The 23,214-nt window shown below is 34.8% G+C and overlaps 1 protein-coding gene across 2 annotated transcripts in view; it reads right to left on the reverse strand.

The window, feature by feature from the left end:
• Fign (fidgetin, microtubule severing factor) overlaps positions 1-23,214 on the reverse strand; it is a 119,994-nt gene that overhangs the window by 18,944 nt on the left and 77,836 nt on the right. The gene's annotated exons all lie outside the window — the stretch shown is intronic.

Raw genomic sequence — 23,214 nt, forward strand, 5'->3', positions numbered from 1 at the left:
TCCTTTGCACTTTGTGAAATATTAGTGCACATTCATAAAGCTTTGTTGCTTTTATTTTTCCTCTCCCAATACATGCATTAAAATATTGGTCTGATAATTAGCGTGGATAATCTAACAGCCTTCTGTATCGTTATGATTTTAGGCAGAAGTCCACGTAGAAAACATAATTGAAAGGTGAGCCTATTAATCTGGAGAACAACCTCCACAAACCAAATAGGAATGAATCATTTTTAAGTTTCCACCTCCTTTATAGCTTTATATTCCTAAGAAGAAGATGACGATGAAACCAGAGAGAAACTAAAGGTGACCTTATTTAGACGTATTAGTCAAGGCAGGCTTTGCTGTTTTTAAGCAAACATGATTGTGATTTCACTTTGTCCATCCAGTTTTCCAGTGTGTAAATTGGATGATGACTTGGACAATTCTCTCTTCATTAGAGAGTGGAGGAAAGGAAATACAGAAGTGATTTTTTTTTTTTCCTTTTTGAACTCCGTGATGTCTTGTAGCTTCCAAAGCAGCAGCAGCAAGGAGATTGTGTGTGTGTGTGTGTGTGTGTGTGTGTGTGTGTGTGTAGAGAGAGATCTATATCTATATATATGCTTTTTTTTCCTAGACAAGCTGTCGTAATTGAAATGAAGTCTAATCAGACTCATTACTGTTTTCAGCAATTTTCACCACCAAAGATGCTTATTAGGTAACTGTGTTTAATAAACCACTCTTTAGAAAAATACCAGTAATGAGCTCTTAACAGCCAATCTTTAGCGTGAATGTAATGTGAAAAGTGTTCCTAGCACTGAATAGATTTTCACATTTAGTAGTGTCATAATTAAGCTCTTTGAATTGGTTGCTGTGATGTTGGATTTATTATAATAATTTTATTTTTTCTATTTTAAATATACTTGGAATTGTAGTTATCTCTTATTAAAGTAAGATTATGTTCACTGTACAGCAAATTTTAGACTAATGCCAACTTGATCAAAAGGATTTTCAACTGGCTATTTGTTAACAAATGGTAACCAAGGATTTTATGACTGATGATACTAGTTATCAAATCTTTCCTCATTGGTATTCCCACACTTCATTAAAAAACTTCCTGTCATTTTATTATGACAAATTGTGAAAAGATATCTCAGATATAAATAGAAATATATTGTGTTCATTAGGAAAAAAAAATCACTGTGTTTAACACATACAAAAGAAATGAAAATCCTGAAAGGACTATTTGAAGAAATATTGACCTTTCATAATAAACAACCTACTATATTATATATATTATATATAAACATTATATTTTTTCATTACATAGTATCCTCAAACACGAATACCATTTCCTCCTTGATTTCTTCTATTTTAAAACTATATACTAAGCTCTCACCATTAAAGGGCAGTATTATGGATATATATTATTTATATGCACTAAGGGTGGTCATGAGTTTAGTTGGGCTTCTTATTGATAAGAAGGAGGGAAAAAACTGTCACACACCTGTAAGGATAGGAATTATTTCCATGCAAGATGATGCATGTGCTAAAAATAAATATATATCTATAGAATCTACATTGTTCATTCCAATAATAGAATATATCCTGAGGTGTATCCTTATATATTATAATTATATAAAAGGATCTGGAAATATTTCTTGAGAACAACTAAAAAAGACTTATGGGAACTTTTTCAGCTTGTATTCAAGAAATGAAACCTCTCATGTGATAGATAAAATATATTTTTCTAAAAGCAATCTAAGAGATGACACAATCAGCTTTGAAATGAGATTCTGGACATTGTGAAATACCAATGATTATGACTCATATCATTTATGAATGTTTTATTAAAGAGAATGCATGCTTTTTATATTTGTTTTTGAAGTTAAGAGCCTCCAAGATGTCAAATAATGTAACGACAGCAATAATAATAATGGTAAACAAGAATCACTCTTCCAGTGCTTCTAAAAATAACTTTCCATAAAGACAAAGCTATGGTTTTAATTAGGAATTTTAATTAGGAATCGAGCACCTATTTAATAGGTATTTCATCAGGATTTTACCCTGGCTTATAGTAAGTTGGCAGAAATTGCCTTGGTCTTAGTTTCTAACTTGAAGAACACAATAATCTACAAGTGAAAAAGAACAAAAAAATAACAGGAGACCAACAGTTTATACCCATTCATGACAAATTGTTAAGAAGGATTCTGTTACTGAATGATTCCTCTCCCAGTGCAATCTCAATTTCTTCTAATCTCGCGAGCTTCACAACTCCTAATTGGAGCCAATAAGCCTCCATAACTGTTTTCAGCTTTCTGAATCAATAGGACTATGAGAACTGAGACTGTCAAATTAATGACTTGTTTCATCTGATTTTGTGGAATGCACTTCTTTGCATTACAAAGCAGAGCAGAAACCAAACTCATTCCCTTGTGAATTCATACAGCTTTCAGATCAAAATATCTTCCTGTTTCTTTAATTCGTAACTAAATTCGTATCCTGAACAACAAAAGCATAAACCAGTTCATAAAACTACTGGAAAACCTGTATTTTCATCTTTAAATGACTTACTACTAGGTTTAAAAAATAAACAAACAAAAACTAAGAAAGGGTCCTCTTTGGTGCCTGTGGAAGTCCTTCTCATAGCCTCACATAACTTTTTATGACTCATACCATAAATGGTTTTATAAAAAGAATGTATATTTTTGTACACTTGCCTTTATTCCAAAAGTTGAGAGGCTCCAAGATGTCTAATAATGGTAATGATAATAATAATGATGAACAAGAATAATTCCTTTGGTGAATTCTAAAAATAACTTTCCATAATGATGAAGCTATGTTTTAGTTATGAATTTCAATTAGGGATTGAGCATCTAATTAATAGATATTTCATCAAGAGCTTACCCTGGTTAGGTTGGCAGAAATTGCCTTGGTCTACAGTTCTAACTTGAGGAGCACAAGATAGAGAGAATGGATACACACATTTATAAGATTAGTGTAGAGAAAAAGCAACACATAAACTTAACACTGGCATGTAAATCAAGTATGGGTCAAGTAGGCATAATGAAATAAAAGTTGTAACAGGGAGTGGTGCTAATCAGGTAAGAACTTTGGACAAGGTGGATTCTGTACTTCAGATTTTGACCATACTTTGTAGATCAAAATCAAAATATGCAGAGAGGTCATACATATCTTGCAAATAGTTTTTAAAAAGAATGAGGGTTTACTCCTTAAATTTTTCTGGAACCCACAATACCTAGTATCAGCCTAATTCTTTGTGCCTGAATCAATTTTTTTCCATGCCATATTTTTCTGCTGAAGAAAGCTAAAAGTTAAGTTTCCATGTATTTTTATGAAACAAGCAAGCAAGCAGGTAGACAAAAAATGATACCTGAGAATTTGGATTCTTTTACTTACATCTGAAATCATTTCAGGCATACTATTCTCCTCCTCTCCCTTTGACTCTCCTTTCTTTTCTTCTTTTCCTCCTATTTTAAGTAGTTTGTCAATTATGAGAAAATACTGAGAGTCTCAAAACTAAAATTCTTAAAAATGTTACCCTTGAACTCCTGAATCTTGATGGTTTTTATGTTACTAGAAAAAGCAAATGTGATCAGTTGGCTGAACTGTGTAAAATATGTTATTGACACTCATGACATCTGAGTGCTTGTTACTAGGAGAAAACTCTGGTTCTGAGGGCTAGGAAACCCAGGTCCCTGTCCTGATGGAGCTTATGGTCTGTCTTCAGAGAAGATTTAGTGAAGAAAAGATTCAGTTCTAAATCTGGTAGGGAGGGGTGGCTACATGGAGGAGCCAATAGTTGAGGCACACCTTGAAAGCTGACAAGAATTTCATCAAATAAGAACACAGAAAAAGTTTCCTTCCTGAACAAAAGTGGGTCAAATCACAGATGAAGCCAAGTGGGCCTAGCACTTTCTGGAAAGGTAGCTTGAGATGGCTGAAAGGGGAGGGAAATATATGACTATGCTTATGGTTGGGGAGAGGCAGATAAGAAGCTTGACATGGGATTCAAAAGGGCCCGAAGTATCTGGACTGCAATCTTCTTCCAACATTAAGTGCTGTTCTGATCTGTTGTTTAGCAATGTATCAATAATTGTAAACAAAGCCTCACTAGAACTGAGTCACACCCATTTGTTTATGTACTGTCTAGGGTGGCCTTCTAGCTAACATGGCATACAAAGCTGAAAACATGTACTAGAGTCAGTCTGCCACCCCCTGTTCCAAGCTATGGGGAAAGAAATAGTGGAAAGGGATAAATTAAAGATGAAGTATTTTATGGGTGCAGCATGGCTGCACCCCTAATTGATTAAACAGAGTCCTCAAGAAGATAGAGACAAAATCAAGAACACACAAGTTTCAGACACATAATAAGGAAAAGGAGAGGCACCTCTTTGAGATGGGTAGGAAGTTGTTGAAGGACACAAGGAGTATATTTATCTTCTAAATTCCCTTTTTATCTTTCCAAAGACACTATTAGGAATCAGTTATCACTTCAATCTCTCTATAAGCTCATCAGAGGACCCATCTTTCATGTGTCATTCCATGGTCTACTGGCTATATCCCTAATTCCAGGTAAGTGCAACTCCTGGTTACAAGAAGGTCAAAGTGAAGGAAAATGTGGAGCGATCAAGCAAATTCATCATCACCATGAGAAATGCACCAAATGCCAACTATAGTGAACAAAGCAAAACAGACAACCCTGGAGAAGTAGGCATAACTGCAGACCACATTCTCATTTTTAGTTAAGATTGTACTAGAAGGGTGGTGTTATGGTTTGGCTCATGTGTGAGCCAATGCAAGAATATTCAAAGGTGAAATGTTTAGGTTATGAGAGCTATATCCTAATTACTGGATCAATCCACTTGAATGGATGGAGGCAGGGAGGGTGTGACTGTAGGAAATCGGTCACTGTGCCATGCCTTTGGGAGTTATATTTTGTTCCTAGAAAAAGGGGCACTCTCTCTGCTTCCTGGCTGTCAGGTTCTGAGCTGCTTTCCTCTGCCACACCCTCCTACATGATATTCTGCCTCTTCAGTGATATGGAGTCAGCCAACCACAGACTGAATCTGTGAAACTATAAGTCAACATAAATTCTTTTCTCCTCTAAGTTATTTTTTGTTAGGTTTTTTCGTTCTAGCAATGAAAGCTGATTAACACAGATGGTGACTGGCAGTTATTACTGTAACATTCAAACAGCCTTTTAACCCTCAGGAAGACATAACATTTTAAGAAATGCATGACATACCAGAAGGTGCACACCTGTAATCCTAGCTACTCAGAAGGCTGAGGTAGGATTGCAAGTTTGAGGCCCTCCTAGGTAACTCAGTGAGACCCTGTCTCCAAATAAAGTAAAAAGGGCTGGAAGTGCAGCATAGTGGTAGAGTAACTGCCTAGCATGCATAAGTCCCTGGGTTCAATTCCCAGTACTGTGAAGGAAGGAAGGAAGGAAGAAAGACGGGGAAGGGGTGAGAAAAGGAGGGGAGAGAAAGACAGACATGATATTATATGGAAAGAAATGAGTACTGACTAAAGACACATGTGTCTAAATAAAGTATTTTTTAAAATGATACAAATACAAAGCATTTTAATTTATAAACTGGGAAAAACTATTCAGTCAAATGTTTTATCTTGAGAATTTTACCTTCAAAATCACCTAGAAAGCAGAGTTCAAAATTGGAATTTTCTATCTCCTAGATCATCAGGGCTTTTCAAGAATGGGTGAGGCTGACTTACACCACTTCTTTTTGTCTCATTACCTATCATCCCATAGCATATAGGGCTTATCATGAATGTTACAGGAGTAGTCCATCCATTCCCTGATATCTCCCCACTTCTAATAAGGGGCCTCTTTGCCTTGACTTGGGACTAGGTGAGGTAGGCAGTTTCCAACTTTAGGACAAAACTAGAGAAGAGTCCTGCATGGTTCCTGGATGTAGACTCAGAGTTCTTTGTCCAGTGAATTTCTAGTATCTTCAACATGGTCTAGAAGAAGGAATGGGTTCCCTTTCACTGGGGAAGAGAGAGTTCTGGAGGCGGCCAAGACTGGACCTTCTGAAATCTGGGACACTCTTTGCAGGATCAAAGATGGTTGTAGTGACATGCATTAATAAATTAGTGGCCTCTAAAATTACAAGTAACAGTATTTATACTTCATTTTGATCTTTTTCCATAGAAGATAAATAGAAAAGGAGCCCAAAGTCATTCATTTTGTACCAGTTCCCTATTCATTATCACAATAATCTTGATCTGAAAACCCTTCTCTGAATCTAAGATTCCTTAAGAGTGAGCCAGCCCTATACAACTGCTATAAATGCCAACATGCATGCATTGACATTGTGTACCATTACATAGCACATGAGTGACAAAATTGAGACCAGAAGTTAAGTTAACCATTCCTATTTTAATAGTTTTGTTATGCACCTCTATGTACTAAAATCTTCTATATTTTCCAAAAATTGGTTTTGGAACTGCCTAAACTAACACTGAGCAAGACATTTTCCCACATAAATACTAACTCTTCCACCTTCACCATCAGAAGCTCTTGAACGAGCTCATCTTAATCTCTCACCTAGGGCTTGTTTAGGTCCATTTTCATTGAACATTTCAAATGTGCCTTCTAGGAAAACAGAGATAAGGTGCCCACTTAGAAGAAGAAAGCATAACCAAGGAGTGTAATTCTAGCCTTCTCTGTATTTTCTGAATTCTCCGTAATTAATAACTATAGAATATTTCAGGTAAGACTCTACCAATTGGAAGATGTATTACAGAATGTTGAAAAAGTACAGATTCATGAACAGCAGGGGATGCATCTCAGTTGAGCACTTGTCTAATGGTGAGGCCTAGGTTCAGTCTCCAGTTCCACAAAACAAAACAAAACAAAACAAAAAACCCAAAATGTCTTATGGGGGCAGAAAAACAGAATTTGCTGTAAGTATAATACATTTGTTGAAAAAACAAAATAGAAAATAGAGTATATTAGATATTTTACTCAAGGTCTATTTCATACTGTTCACAGTATATTACTCCAAGAATTACTTTTAAAAATCATTTATCGTAAAAAGTTCCTTTAATCTTAACTAACCATGGTGGATTTGAATTTGGACATATATTTGATCATTCTATGTTTGAATCTAGACTTCCAGTTACTAGTCATGGGATGTTAGGCAAATTAACTTTTCTACGTCTAAATATTTTCACCTTTGAAAAGGGGATAATAACAACTGCTTTAGAAGATTGCTTGGAGGATTAAATGAAATGATGTAAGGAAAATAACGAACATACTATAACCTTCTAGGCGCTATCACTACCAGGAATTCTTTGATGTTCCAGGGGATAGAACTAAAGAAAGATAATTAGGGGAAGTTACAGGTGGGTAGATTTCAGAATCATAATATGAAACACCCTCTGATCCTTTTCTACTACTTTATGATTAGAAGATTTAAATTGTTTCCTAGTTCTGCCAATAACTTAATGTGTTATTTTATTAAAATGAATTTTCCAAACAACTAGAGTTATGGATAACATTCATAGTTCTTTATATCTGGATATATTTAAAGAGAAAAATGCTAACAGTTAACATTTTCTTATATTTCTATGAGCCAGGCACTGTTCTAGGTTTGAAAAATTTATATTTTGTTTCTCACACTTCTATTATTATCCCCACTTTCCAAATAAAGAAACTAAGGCAGTGAAAGATTGAGCAGTTAGCCAAAGTCACACAGCTAATACCAGTAGAAACCAGGATGTGAAACCTGACATTCTGGCCATAACACTGCCACCCTTATAGCTCACATGCATATGACTGCCTCCATTGACAGGCTTCCAGGACATTGTTGCCTTGTGGTTTTCCAGGTTTCTTTCCAAGGGATTTTCAACACTGACATAGTCCTAGACCGAACAGAGTTGGGTTTGGTATCATATTGACCATAGGCGACAGGAAATTTTAAATGAGGACTCAAATCTAAAATGTTCTTCTGGCTCTACATGCACTTGCTCCAGAAGACCTCATGTACTCTTCAACTCTTGTTCTTGACTCCTGTCTCAACCATTAGCCCAGATCTCTGGAGCTCCAGAATCACCTAACTGCCCACCAGAAGGTACAAAGGGAACTCAATAATGACCCAGCATGCCCAGGCATTTCAACCTACGTGCAGTCAATGAGAATGTCTTCTAAACTTGTCTCTTAAATGATAAAATCTAATTCCTCCTCTTCACTCCCCTGCTAATGCTTTAGGTCAGCCTCATCCCCTTCTAGCAAGATTTCTTAAATATTCTATGTGGTTTTCCTTTTAGGATTACAAAAAATTTAAATATGTATGTGTATATGTGTATGCATTATTGCCTTAATTTAAAAAAACAGAAAAACTAGTTTCCCCAGTTGAAAAACGTCAGCTTATTATTTTATAATATGGAAAATACAGAAACATAAATAAAAAGTGATCAACATCTATCGTCATGTAGCCATGACATCCATTGAAGTCATTTTTCATGTAAGATCTTTGTTTTCCTTTGAATGCTTTAATATTAGCTTGGAATTTTTCCATATACTTCTATTTCTTATACTGTTGGAAGCATATTTTATATACTACCGACTTCATAGGAGTATGCTAGACCTTCTCCTACCTTATTATTCTTGTACATGCTATTTTCTCTGCTTGTAATGCTCCCCAGCCCCTGCCCCCCACTTTTCTGGTCCAACTGAACTTGGCCAAACTGCAACTATTTGCCTTTCTCACTTGTCTGTGAATTCTCTGAGGTCAGTTATCTTTTCTCTCTGTTCTTGTGTATGCATGTGTGTATCAAAATCTTATGACCTTAGAAAAAGTGATGCTACAGTGCATATTTTTCCAACAAAACTATTTGTCACAAGTAAATAATTGCATAGCATTTCAGAGATTAAAATGATGTCTGATTACCAGTTACACATAGAATATTTGGAGAACTTAAAGAGGCAGGTAAGGCAAAATTTCCTGTAAGAATCATTGAGACAACTGTGGTGATCACTTTGTTTTTCCAAAGTTGTTCATGCGTCAGCCTTTGTTATTAGGCTATCTTCTTCATCTCATGTTCCTTGCACTGTGGACTGTGTTATGTGCAGAATATGTGTTCAATAAACAGGAAAAGAAGAAGAAAATAAGCAAGAGTGTCACACTAGTGACGAACAACCCACACTATTAAATTTTCATGAGAACAAAGAGATCACTGTTTAAAGAGTACCTGTGATTTTTTAAAGATAAAATCAGAATAATAGATACTTCATATTAGTAGCGATTACATGTATGCTTCATGTCGAACACATGAAGAACATTCATTAATGAAGCCCTCAGAAAATAACAAATAGAACAGCCCATTAGAAAACATTATGGGTGCCACAAAATCAGATACTTATAAAATACTTAATCTGTATATTCAAATATTTTGCCAAAAAAAACTTTGGGTAACCAAATTATCAGAAACAAACATTAAAATATGATTTTAAATTTCTTATAGCTTAAATCACATAGTTTGTATTCTATTTGTAAAACTCTATTAACAGAGGTTGTACTATGACTGTTCTAAATGATATTTGATATAAATGGCTGGAGGGCACAGACTGATATTTAAGATGTAAGGTTGCACCATTGTAACTTTGAGGGCTATTTTATATTGAGGATAACCAGATATGACATTTTTAAAAAGGTCTATCACTAAAGAGGAGGATCAGCTAATTGAATGGGGGGGGGGCGGGGAGAACTGCTTTTCAGCATAACAAAAAAGAAGAAGAAGAAGAAGAAGAAGAAGAAGAGGAGGAGGAGAATACCTACAGAGATAGATACATAGATGGATGGAGAGGAATTATTTTTTATCATTTTTTTAGAAAAGTATCATGCTATTAGTGTTTTCCAATAAATCCAAAGACAGTAGTAGTATTTCTAAAATCAGTTGTGCAGCATGCTCTCATAATGATGAAACATTCTCTTCATTGCTGATATGTCAGGATCAGTTCTGGGTGGCTTTAGAATATAGCTTGCCCTTTTTCAAGCTTGACTGTTATTGTACATTTTCTCTTTAGTGTAAGGTCACTTAGATTATAAAATGGTTTGCTACAACACTATCTCTTTTAAAACTACATATGCCTGCTTTCCAGGGGTGATATTATAATGAAGGAAGTATGAACAAAACACCTCACAATGAACTGCCTTCAGTAGGCATGGTAATGAATGGGTACAGAAGTTAATGATAAATATATTCTCCACATTGTTCCAAACACAATACTAGGGATGTATTTAAGAATTGATTTCAGAAGAAAACATTAAGCAGAATTTGCCAAGTAAAGTACATATATGTGTAAATACATAAATATTATGTCTATATATATGAGCATGTATATATCTTTTTATATACATACATATGTTTACATATACATCTTTATAAAATTTACATATCTACTTACATATAAATAAAACCATATACTAAAAAAATACAAAATAAGGAGTTTTAACATTAACAAAATCAAACATTCAACATCATATATTCAGTCTCTCAAATATTTATTGAAAGGCTACTTTGTGCTAGGCATTAGTCACTATTTGAAAATAAAACAGAAAAATTAAGGAAGAAACATAATTAACCAGTAGCAATTACTAACCTAAAACTGACAATTTTTCAATCATGCCTCTGTTTTTTGGAACTTGGAAAGAATCCAGGCATTCTCAACTTTCATGTCCTAAATAGGTTATGTTCTTCCTGGGGTACTAAGATTTTTTTCTCACAAATCTAATTGTGACAGTTTTTAACTCTGCCTTATAAATTAATCCACAGTAATATCTCCTATAATAGCAAAAGAAATCAAACCAGAGAAAACATCTTCCATGCTGACTTCTGGCATCTAAGATTTAATGGCAACTCATGTTTTCCTAATGCCTCTGACTCAGAAGAGATAATGCATATGAAGATAGACAAAATTGTAGGTTCAGTCATATCAAATGTGATTTATGCCAAAATAGATCTGGAAATGTCAACAATTGCAGAATAGATGACATGTTTTAAACTCCTCAAAAGAGGAGCGAATTCAGTAGTTATTTCTAATTTTTTTTTTTTTTTTTTTTTTTTGCTATGAGAAGATGAAGCACAATCCTTTCTTGCACATAAAGCTTTAAAATCTTTACTTTTTTCTTGAGCAAGTCTTGTGAATCTTTATAATAAGATATTATAACTCTATGGACCAACACATATCTTAGTGTTTTTATCCTCCTGGCATATTTTTGGCATGCTATAACTGTTGCCATAAAAAAAAAAATTGAAGTGTCACTGACAGAATTTCAAGTAAACAAAGTAACAACAGAAAGCACACTGCTTCTGTGTGCTGGGAGCTCCAATAGACAGTCATCTGCAAATGGACAACTTTAATTCGATTCCTGGCACCATTGGCCGTGCTGAGAATTCTCCTATCTCTTCACACCAGGGGTTTGCTCTTTTAAGCATTGCTCCCTGAAGGGAAGGAAAAACTAGAGAGAGAGGATTTCCAATGACCCTGCACAGATGAATGGATATGTCAATGGTGAATATTGGTTCAGCTTTGAAACGGAATCCTGCAGTGGTCTTGCTTCTCCAGCCCTTCTATGCTAGTGTGAGTGTTGCTGAAGACTCTTGTGAGCAGGAATCTTTAAAAGATCAAGACAGAGAATAAAAAAGTAAAAACACAAGCAGGAAAAAAAATAGACAAAATGCTTTTTAAATATTAATGATAATTTAAATGTTTGGGAATTCAATTCTCTAGAGGCAAGTAAGAGAATATTAACTCTTGTGTTAGTGGGGCTTTACATTTAAAACTTGAAGCTCAGAAAGGTAAATTCCAAAACACTAATTGCTCGCAGAATCAATTAGGAATGTGGTGTCCATCTGACAATTCTTAAAGAACAATTAAATACCGAATTGAGCACTAAGCACTTCAAATCCTCTTATTCTTTCCCCTGCCAGTATTATAATGAAAGCATGCAAAAATAAGAAATATCAATTCCATTTTGTTCCGAAGATGAACATTTCAGTTACTAATCCTGTAACTGGGTAGATGCAAAAATTCTGCCTGAGTAATGGTAGAACAAGCTTTTATTTTCACATGCTTTATGGTTAGTTTTCATTCAGCTATCAATCAATCAATTATGCTGTGACATGATGTAATTTCCTAATCATACTAATATTCATGCTTTTATCACTATCAAACCTAGAGCACATACATTTCAATGAGACAGAAGTCTAATTATTTAAATATGTTAGAGCATATTATATCTCCAAGGCTGTTTCTTTATGAGTTTTCTCCCCTAAAAAATAACATCTAATTTAATTGTAATGAGAAAAGTATATTAAACAACATTAGATTTCTCTAGTAAGCATAACTGATTTTTTATAGATCCCAATAACAGTAGTATTTCTATAGATCTTCATTTAAAATTAATATTGTTTGCTTGTTACTAAGAATAGTATTTGTGACATAAAACAAAATAATCAGATTTAAGATGGAAGATAAAATATTTTTTATTTTTCAGTGCTTTCTACCTGAGAAAAATTATCATTATAAGGCCTAACTAGGAAATGACCTATAGCCCTAAAATATGAATTTGCATTAATTTTTATCATTGTCTTAGTTCTCAATTTTTTCTATACTTAATTTTTTTTAAACTTAAGAGTACATTTACCATTTGGTTATCTTTTTGTTTGTTTGTTTGTTTTTTAATCATTTCAGTTTACCATGACAAGTTCTTGAGAAAAGTTAAAAATTTTCAAGTGAGATTTTTTTCCCATGATATATATGTTGCAATCTATAATTACAGGTTTTGATGTACAGATTACTTTAAAGGCAATGCATCTTCTGTGTATACTGTAGGTGAAACATGGCAAACGTACATGTTACTTCACATCTTAACAGGGGAAACAAATTCAGTAAAGTGCCACAGTTATCACTTCCAAAAGGGTTTTGAGGCTAACAGTCCACTCAAACCATGGGAATAACTCCTCAGGTTAATTTTCTTTAGCATAATCTATTTTGATATACATTTTCAAGAGAGCCCTGAAAATTCTATTACTCTTTTCAGCAGGGAATGGGCACAGATGCAGTGAAACCAAATAGAAAGCAGTTACACCAGCAACAAAAAGAAAATATAAAATGCATTATTTTTCAAATGTAAAATCCATTAGTTTTCAGCTAATAAAAGTGTTCTAAATTCCTCAGGGAAGACACAAATCTACTAGGGATTCGTTTTCTATTTTTCCTAAGTATTTTATTGTTATTGACCTAACATGATATTTTGTTTTTAATGAGCAAAATTAGAGATATACATGAGTATTTGATGCAAAAAGTAGCTTATGTTGACATATTTCCTTCAGAATTATTGTTATTTAAGTGCTGTCCTCAGAACTACAATTATTACTTTTGAAAACTATTTGCTAAAAAGTTAAAGGTATGTACATGTACATGTGCATAGAAAGTATTTTGTACAAGAAGTATATTACTTTACATTCACTTTTTAAATAAAAAGGTTTTGTAGAAAATTTCTAACTGCACATCATAAAAAATAGTAAACTGTTTTTGTAATTATGAAAATAAAAGTGTTTAATCAAGATAACAGATACAAAAAATATTAAACTACAAAATTTTGTTTATATTGAGCTAAGGAATATTTTCGTGGCTATATAACAAGACTGCAAGAATTAGAAGATATTGTTGATTCCTGATCATTTCCATGAAAAGCTCCCTTAGTTATTCATTTCATCATTTTTTTTTCACCAGCACATGCTCTTACCTGGCCAACATCTCTCCCTATATTCAGCACGTTTAAGAATCTACACTTGAGAAGTAGTTTGATTCATTTCTCTGAGAATAGGTTTTTTATTTATTTGTTTATTTTTTAATGTGAAGAAATCCTTTCTTCAGTCGTGGATTTTTTTTTTTTTTTTTAATTAAATCAAGACCTATTGAAAGAAAAAAGGTCCAACTGTTTTGATTGTAATGCTAGGCCTTTAAAACACACTTAGTATACAGAAAAAAAGAGCTGATAAATATGCGTGGGCAGAATGGAAGAGTCTTCATTTGCTAAAGACAAAAAGCCTAAAGAAAATCCCTCAAGGTGAACTCGATCAAATATTTAGAATAGAACTGGTACCTGTGAGTCCTAACCCTTTGATCTTCAAGTCTCCTAGCTAGTGATAAATATCAGGGAACCCGAATGAGTCTCTTCCTTGTCCCTTAACAGACTACTTGGCATCAAGTACTCACTGGGCTGGAAACCCACAGCTAGCCAGGGAGGGGATAGCACCGAGAGATTCATGTTGACTCTGTCAGAGGCAGCCGATCAGGATGACACCAAGTTTTAACACTAAACCTGCCAAGCAGTGGGCTTCCGAAACTGAGAATTCACCAGTGATGCTAACAAGGTATGGTGCATGTCAATACATGTGGAGAGTAGCGGTTAATGGAACACGTGTTAACAAAGAACTCTCTGGTTTCAGATTAGTTTCAGAGTTGATTTTGAAAAGATAGAACTGTGCAGTTTAAAGTTCTAGAAAGAAAACAAAGTATCCTAGTCATACAGGTTTCTGTATTTGAATTATTTCAGAGTCATGGAAAGGAGAATCTTAGGAATCTATTGGAAAACTAAACAGCAAAAGTTCCAATTTCGAATACCAAATAACAGAATTGGAAAGGACTCTGGAGACCATTAAGTTAGTCTCTATTTTACAACTGAGGGGGCTGAGCCCGAGTTTTTATAGATCAGCAGCAGTAGAGTCGGCCTTAGAATAAAGTACTGTATCAGCTCAGGGAACTTTCCATTACTTTGGCTGACTTATAACTTTTCTGGGGATGTAGCTCAGTGGCTTGCCTACCATGCCCAAGGCCCTAGGTTCAATCCCCAGTATATGCACATGCGCGCGCGCGCGCACGCGCACACACACACACACACACACACACACACACACACCAAAAATAAAAAAATCCACATACTGAAAAAAAAGTTATAATTTCAAAGATAATCCTCCAGAAGCAAAGGAGATGGAAATCTAATGATGAAGAAGAAAATGGAGTTGCAATGGTAGCAAATCCCATGGGTGGTACCCATAAAAATAAACCAGATTCAGTGGGTACAAAACATTCTACTTAGAATTATAATAGGGCTAGTGTTGATAACAAGTAAAGAGCAATATATCCTTCATTTCCCTCTTAAAATCCAGTAAAGAAATCTGAGGCTTTGTCTTTATGGAACCTATGTTCTTTGGGACACTAAATCTCTGAAGATTTCCAACAGAATTCATGTTTATGCATTATGGTATATTTCAGTAATAAAGAACACTGTCAAACTGCATTATTAGTCTATTTATAGCATAATTATAAAGAAAAACAACCTGATAGATTCATTTGGTTCTCATTTTAGGTGAAATAATTCTTGTACTATTACTATAGAAGGTTCTGGTTTCCAACTTAGGTCACTTGGGAATGACTGAGTCATGACTTCCCAGCATGTAAAATGCCCACTGAGAGTTTATTTTTGGAAAATACATTTACTCTCCAGCCATTATGGTACAGTTCATACACTGTTAGCCTAGGTTGATGCAAACTGCTAGTACAATAGCAATCCAATAAATGCAATGAACATTTCCCCAAAGTTTCCAGAAATACCTTAAAACTGTATAACACTGACAACAGTGCTAAACATAGGAATAAAGAAGTCTGAGAATTAGTCTCAGCTCTGCTCAGCACTTGGATGATCTGTTTCATGTATACATGAAGTTACCTTAGCCTTCCCTCAGGCATTTTCTATCTCTGAAATGTTACACTAATATACTCTCTAGGTATCAGAGAAATGGTAAATGGAAGAGTATCAAGTACTCCTCATCTAGAATCACCTAGAATCTGTAAGTCACTGTCAATACTTAGAGGAAAGAACATCTAATAATGCAAAGTAGACTTGGTAGGCGTTACCCCAAAATCCTAAGTTTTGATAGTACGTGCTGAATATAGTTCATGTTTGTATCAGCATTAGAATACACAATCATGGTCCATAGTAGGTCCTAATTAATTGTAATTAATTGTATATGGAACAAAATCAGAAAAAGAAATTTTTAAAAATATATTTCTAACAATGTCAAAAACAATAAAACACTTAGGAATAACTTAGTAACTTTTAAAATAAGAATCACACACTGATGAAAGAATCCATACCCTGTTGAAATAAATTAAAACACAAAATAATGGAAAAATACTTCATGCTCATGTATTGGAAGATTTAGTACTAAGAGGACAATTATCTTCAAATTGATGTATAGATTCAGAGGAATCCCTATGAGAATCCCAGCTTACTTCTTTGTAGAAATTGATGCACTGGTTTTAAAATTTATATGGAATTTCCAGGAACCCAGAAGAGTCCAAATGGTTTTTAAAAAAGCACAAAATAAGACTCACACTTCTCAATTTCAAAACTGACTACCAAGCAATGATAATCAAGACAATATTATTGACACAAGGAACAGAATAATGGAATAAAATTGAAAGTCCAGAAATAAAAGCATGTTAATGGTCAAATGATTTTCTACAAGGGAACTAAATCAGTCAATGGAGCAAAAATAGTTATTTTAACATACGATGATAGGACAAAACTAGACAGCAACATGCAAGAGTGTGGTAGGATTCCACTCTATATAATATACAAAAATGTGTCAAGATGGGTCAGAGACCTAATGTAGAACTAAACCTACAGGTAAGAACTTCTCTTAGAAGAAAACGCTTTTCAGAAAGATTATTTAAATATCTTACATAAAGGACTAAGGCCTACTCCAGTTAAACCTGCTCACATTAGAGCACTGTTTTCATGAAATACAAGCTCTGAGATATAATTACATATGCCTAAAGACACAAGGAACAAGTCCTGATGTTCAGCACTCACTGGAGGAACTGTATGCTGGTCATTTTCCAACTCTCTGTAAATCAGAGGTCAAAGGTCCTTGTACATGTTGGGTGACCCTCCAAACTGCTAGTTCATGTCTGCCTGTGAGAATATGACACTTACATTATATGCCTATATCACTTTAGTAGTCTTGTTAGTAAAGCAGAACATGGACTGTATCTTCCCATTTAAATTGCTATCTGTCATGTAGCAAATTTCAGAGCAAATTTAGGGTGGCAAGTATTACTTTTCATCCCTTCTGCTTGTAAAAATATAAAATAAATATGTATTTTAGAATATATGGCTTTAGATAAATAAATGGAAAGTTTCCTTTTCTAGTTATTTAAATTTTACTATACTGCCAAATCATGAGCACTGTAAGTTAAATTAATGCATCTGCTAAAAACAAACAAAAATCACCTTCAAATGTGGTACAGCAATGACTTAATACAGTGCTACCTAAAAGAAGTCTTACTTTTACTGCATCCCCATTTTCTTAACCAAAACTAAATTTATTCAGTGTTGTATATTTTTAAAGTAAGTCACAAGCCATTGTTGCCATGTCATTAAGCTCATAACAGAGATGAAACCAGGTAATGTTTAGGTAGTTTATGGATTTCATTGAAAATATGCTGAGGTGATAGGTTAAAAGACATTAGGATTCAAAACTAACATTTTACTCTTTAAGCAATAGGTGTTCTACAGCTCTGAGTATAACCAATATTTTACAATGGTAGATATTCAGATTTTATCTCATTTCATTAAAAAATACAGCTATACCATATTTCAATGAAATGACAATGAGGTGGAAGTAATAAGAAAAGAAACCTTATTGTTCCTTAGGGGTTAGGGTTTACACACACACACACACACACACACACACACACACACATTTTTCTGCCAAAATTATTTTATTAATATTAGTCCCCAATTTGTCATAAACAGTCAATTTAGACAGTATTCTACCCAAACGGGATAAATAGGGGGCATCACCATCTCTGTTGACAATACATTGATCTCGCATTAGTTTGATTGAAGGTGGCTTGCCAACATGTCTCACTTTCTCCATTTGAGAGCACTCAGATAAGAAAAACAGAAAAACCAGGCAGATAGGCCTTGTGACACAATGGAACGCAACTCATTGAAGAAGTGTAATTATAGTGATTACTTCAGAAAAGAGCAGATACACTGATGGGAAGAAGTAAACACTGCCACAATTACCAGAGCCCAGGTCCCTTTTGGTACAGAGACAGGCATCCCAGACAACACCCACCTAGCAATAAGACCGCAGAAAGCTTTCCAACTTAACAACATGAAAGCACTGAAGGTTACAAAATGGCATAAGCCAATTTCCCGAAGTGCTGGAACAAAGGCCCCCTCTGTTTTGGATGAATTCAACATACCAAATAGATTAGTCAAACAGAGAAGTCCTCCTTCCAAAATTAAATCTAGGTACAAACAAGAGGTAAGTTTGCCCTAAAGGAATGTAATCTGCAAATGCTTTTTAAAACTGTTATTTTCATGGCTTTGAAAAATAAACAATGTGGAGTGTCTGGTTCTCTCAGGTAACACAGTCCCATGAGACCAGTGGTAGAGAGAGGCAGGGAGGTTTCACCTGTGCCATTAACTAGGCATACATAATCTAATGGCATCAAAGCACTCCAGAATTGTATCATAAGATGTGAAAAGTAGGGGAAAACCTCACCTCTCACATGTTTGCTAAATTAGAAATACAGATAGAATGAAAAAAGGAACTGGAAAAGGGCCTCAGAGCTTACCAAGAGTAACTAACCCTTGACTGTATTCATGAGGAAATAGACTCCAAATGGCTTACCACCTTCCTCACATCACACGGCAAGTTAGTAAAAGATTGGGACTTGAACTTAATAACTCATAACTCCCGTTCTGTGGTTCTCCACCATAACCCTGATTATTGTTCAACAGCAAACATTATGAAATAAAAACTATTCATAATCATTTGTGTTGCAAAATTTACAAACTACTTCAATAAGCATTTGAATTCTCTTATTGTCAGCTCTCTGATGGGCACAGAAATATTTTTATGTTAGATGAATTTGTACTTATATATGTAGATATGAAAAAAGTCACGCATGAGCCAAAACCCCAAAAACAAAGGTTGAATGTTTTCTCTGATGTGTGGATGTTAATTCACAATAAGGAGGCGGGGCATTAGAGAAGAATAGATTAGGCAGAGGACAGTGAAGGGAGGGGAAAGGAAAGGATATGGGGGTAGGAAGGATAGTAGAGGGAAACAGACAATATTATCTCATGTACATATATGACTGCATGACCGATGTGATCCTACAGTATGCACAATCAGAAAAATGAGAAACTATACTCCATTTGTGTATAATGTATCAAAATGCATAAATGCATTCTACTGTCATGTATAACTAATTAGAATTAAAAAAAAATTGAAAAAAAGTGAGAGGCACACAGAGAAATACCTAGAGACCAAAAGAGAGAAAGAATGTGGGAGCCTGAGAGAACGCAGGAACCAAAAGAGTGTGATAAAGAGATTGTTAAGTGCCAAAAACAAGTGGCAGAGAGAAACACAGACAAAAAACATACACAGGCACAAGAACCAGGGCAGAAGAGACAGAGGCAGTGAGGACATAAATGACTGGTTCAAGGTCAAAGATCAGTACTTGTCAAAGATGCACCTCAAAACCAGTATTAAAATCCAAATCCAAATCCTCCCGCTCCTTCCATAAAACTTAAGGATTGCTCCAAAATTATCACGGGTGAAGGAGAATTTAAGTATGACTATTTATTATTATTTGTGTTTTGTTCTTTTGTTCTTGACCACTTCCACCCCTGCCCCACAGAATGGGTGAAACTTAATAGCATCAGCAACAGCCATTGTCTAAATGTCTGAGAGTTGCGTTCTCTTTAAACCATGAGCGAAGTCCTGCTCTGAGAAAGAAATTTTCAAAAGAAACATCTTTCTTTTGCCATCAGGGATTTAATGATTTTATTCTATTTATTTATTTATTTATCTATATTTGGTACCAAGGATTGAATCCAGGGGCATTTAACCACTGAGCCACATCCCTAGCCATTTTTATTCTTTATTTTGAGATAGAGCCTCACTAAGATGCTTAGGGCCTTGCTAAGTTGCTGAGGCTGACTTTGAACTTGCCATCCTCCTGCCTCAGCCTCCCCAGAGGGATTTAAGAACTTTTGAAACATGGGTTCTTAACCTGGGATTCATGGAAGCATTTGGCTTTGTTCATAAACTCCATGATATTATATAAAAAATTTAGAGCATGTGTGTATTTTCCTAGAAAAATTTTTCAGAGGTCCCTGACTCAGAATGCTGACTCAGAATGATGATGCTTTATAATAATCGTTTATTGAAGGGTTATTGACAATACACACTTTCTTGGTATGTCAAAAATTAACTACCTGAACAATATGGATAAAACTCACTTAATTTAGGAAACCAATGCTTAATCAACCTTTGGTAGTCCCATGCCCTGAACACTTTTGTCTGAACTGCAAAATATTTTCCCATTTTTTAAAATCTAGTCACTTCTGTTCTACAACTCTACTTGGAAAAATATCTGAGAAGGTGAATTTTATTTTAAAAGAAGTATGGCTCAATTTAGACCAAACTTAATTAATCTCTGAGATGGCATGCCCATAAAAAAATTGCAGACTTTCTTTTTTAAAGCAAATTTTATATTAAAAAAAACACACTATTTAATTCAAGTTAATAACTTATGAGCTATTCTATTCCTCAACAGTGCAATTAGACCAAAGGCAATCATCTCATAGGTTGATATCTAAAAATTGTCAAGAATTCTTTGTATCCAAATTAAAGCAAAATTATAAAGAAACCTGTCCTATGCTGTACAGTGCAACACTACTATGCACATGGGGACAGGACATAGACAAAGAATTAGAAAACCAGTACTGTGGTACCTAGTTTCCAAAATGGCCTCCAATAAGCCCTTATCCTGGACTTTTCTTAGTTCCTTCCCACAGTTAGTTTAGTGAAACCCTGCAATTCCCTTTCACCAAAGAAATACAGCCGAAGGCATACTGAGCAGTTCCTGTAGCACATTTTAAGAAGCCCTGACAGCTTCTTCTTGTCCACTCTTTGGGCCTGATCTTGTAGCAGAAGAAGTCTGCTGCGCTGCTGTAGAGTCTATGGCCCTGGGACTAATGAAGAAGGAGGCCCAGCAGTACAGCGTCCAAGTTGAGCTTTTCTGGCAGGCCTGCCAAGGTACTAAACATTTGAAAGCCCATACTGGACATTCTAGCCACAAGTCCTGGAAGGACTAAGGCCCTATCTGCTATTCCCTTGAAGAACGGTTCGTCTGCACCTCATCCATGCACATAATCATAAAAAATAAATAAACTGTTATTGTTTCAAGCTACTGTTTTCTGGTGTTTTGTTAAATAGCAGTAGATTACCAAAATTGAAGCCAAGGATAAAATGGCATGAATGGTGAGTTTATAGAAGGAAATTGAGAAGATGATAAAGTGTAAGTAACTGAAGCTTATCCCTGTTGAGCATGAAAGAAAAACATTTATTAAGTACTAATTGGCCCATCGCTTATCTCATTAAACTTCCCTGCTACACTGACAAAGACAGTTTGAGTAACATTATGGCCCACAGTCACATAGCTAGAAGGTGGAAAAGCCAGAATTTGAAGACAAATTCGATTTTCTTGCCTAGATGTACTCACGCCAGGCAAGCTGTGAAAAGGGGAGAAGAAGGAGACTGACACTAGGAGAGGTCTGAAATGTAATTATTTATGATGAAAACTTTTCTTAAACTTACCCATATTTTTGAAAACAAAATATATGAGCCGGGGGATGAAGCTCAGTAGTAGAGTATGTGCCTGGCATATGCGAAGCCCTGGATTCAATCCCAGTACCACAAAAAAATAAGTATTAAAAATTAAAATAGGCAAAATGCACCATTGCTTAATCTGTTCAATGGCTAATCATTATTACTGTTTTCTGTATTACCACTGCTATGTGCTGTAATATGGTGATGCGCTCAGAGACATGAATGCTTACTTGTTTTTACATTAAATGATCCCAAATACTGTATTTGGAAGATATATGTGCCATTTATGTTGTAAAGGGTATTCATTTTTAATCCTTCTTTCTGATTTTTATACATTTTCTGTTTTCTTTGTTGTTAGACTGTGTCCTGTTTCCAACAGGCATAGAAACCTGGACAACCAAGTTCATATAATCTGTAAAAAAAAAAAAAAAAAAAAAAAAAAAAAAAGATGGCTTCAGAGTAAGAGATTATAGAACTTTCTTATGAATAAAGTACATAGGCTTTAGTATATGTGCCTTTTAACACAAAATTTGATGGTTGGGTAGCTAGCAGTTAAGTGAAAGTCTAGATGGGCAAGTTGTTGGCACAGCTACTGAATTCCCTGTGATTTTGAGATTTTGTTATAGGAACTAAAGAAACAGTTGTGCTCTACAGAGCTCTAAGTCCTGAGGACAGCCTGGCGATTTTCAAATTGGGCTCAGTGGGGGCTCAGGGCTCTGTACTAACCTAACAAAAGATGCTGTACAGATACTGCAATTAAGCACTTTCTAGCAAATACTAAAGACTTAAAACTGTCCTTCCATTTCTTTTATCTATTTTTATAGTTTAGGGGTCTGAGTTTGACTTAGTTTGAAAACAAAAATTTCTAATGCTCAAATACTTTTAAAAATCATCAATTTGGGAAATGCATCAAGGATGTGGATGGGTGATAAAAGAGTTGAAGGATTTTCGGATAAAGGTATTTTGCCAATTTTTATGTTTTATATACAATAAGAACTGTAAGATATTAAAAAGTGAGAGCTAACCTTTGCTAAATAAAGTTTATATTGTTGATACACTGCTGGTGGCCACTGTATGACTCAAACAGCTACAATATTGGCAGCACTTCTAAGTTCAAGTCATTCTGTTTGGTAGAAAAAGAGACAATTGATAGCAAATCATTTCGTTGTAGACAAACGTATTTATGATGTACAACACTGGCCCACGTTATTGTTAAAGCCAAGACATTCAGGAGGTTGAGGTTGTCCCAGAAGTTTTCAAAATGTCTATTTTAAAGGACTTAATTCAAGCAAAACTTCATTTAGTAATAATTGCTTCTTTCAAAGAGAACTTAGGTTATCCCTTGATCAAAATATATGCAGCCATCCTTTATGGACATTCACAATTACTACTGTCATACCTCCAGTTAGGCAGTTCAAATTACTTAAAACTTTGGTAATGACTACTTGGATATGTTTAAAAGAAGGTCATTTGCCC

This window comes from Sciurus carolinensis, chromosome 3, assembly GCF_902686445.1.
Source record: "Sciurus carolinensis chromosome 3, mSciCar1.2, whole genome shotgun sequence".
Lineage (NCBI taxonomy): Eukaryota > Metazoa > Chordata > Mammalia > Rodentia > Sciuridae > Sciurus > Sciurus carolinensis.